Genomic DNA, 1,023 nt, shown 5'->3' on the forward strand with positions numbered 1-1,023 from the left:
TGGTACGGAGGCGGCAAACCCTAGCAGTGGCGGCGGCGGCTCAACAGGGACGAGTTCCTCCGACTCGTGTAGCGGCGCCGTTGGAGGACACAGAAGCAGCGGCGGTCTTCCCTGGACGACAGTGGCGACGGGAAGGATGGATTTGGAAACGGTGACCCAGGCGGCCATGCTCTCCCCTGTCGCCCTCTCCCTCTCTCTTCGTGCTCGCCGGCAGAGGCAAGATGGCGGCGACAACCCCAGCAGTTGTGGCGGCGACTCAGCAAGGATGAGCTCCTCTGGCTCGGTGACAGAAGCGCGACTCAGGGCTTCAGGGACAGGGCGGCGATGGCATGGCTCAGCAACCGCGTGGTGACGGCGCGACCAGATCCTTCCTCTCCCTGTTTCGCGAGCTCTCTCTCTCTCTCTTCGTGCTCGCCCAGATCTCCCTTCCCCTCGGCTAGCAACGGCGACGACGGTGGCAGTGGCACCCACCGCGCCGCCTCCCTCTTCTCCCCCTCTGGTGAATAATTATTACTTGAATTCGATGATGGTGAACTGTTCTGGAATCGAATATCAGGGTATCCTGTTGTAGAATCTTTTAAGCCATTTCCCTTATTTCTATTTATTTTTTTCCAATTTTAGATTTTTTTATTATTATTTGATTTATTGGCTAAAATATCTGAGATTGCTTAGCACCTGAATTTTCAGACAGATTTAAAATATGAATGTAGTTCAGTTTGAGTTTAGTTTTGATAATTTTGAATTATGTATATTTTGAATTGTACTCAAAAAATAAAAAATAGGATTAATTCTAAGTAATGTATCTTTATCTTATAATAATTGTTGTTTTATTTTATTTTAATTTTTTATGTTAGTGTAATGATTGGTTGTATGCTTTGTTCAACTAAGGCACCACCCGCAGTGACGGACCCAAAAAATTTTAAGATTGGGGACAAAAATATATATCTTAAAATAAATTTTGTTGAACATTGTTAATTATATTAAAAATATAATAGAGATATAAAATTTAAAGAATTAGTGAAC

General features: G+C 44.4%; 1 long non-coding RNA gene across 1 annotated transcript in view; it reads right to left on the reverse strand.

Annotated features, from left to right (window-relative positions):
• The window catches only part of LOC110271850, a 10,279-nt gene continuing 9,628 nt past the window's right edge, over positions 373-1,023 (reverse strand). The window contains exon 3 of the long non-coding RNA XR_002362656.1: positions 373-496. This is a non-coding gene — a long non-coding RNA (uncharacterized LOC110271850). The remainder of the gene's footprint in view (positions 497-1,023) is intronic.

Source organism: Arachis ipaensis, chromosome B05, assembly GCF_000816755.2.
Source record: "Arachis ipaensis cultivar K30076 chromosome B05, Araip1.1, whole genome shotgun sequence".
NCBI lineage: Eukaryota > Viridiplantae > Streptophyta > Magnoliopsida > Fabales > Fabaceae > Arachis > Arachis ipaensis.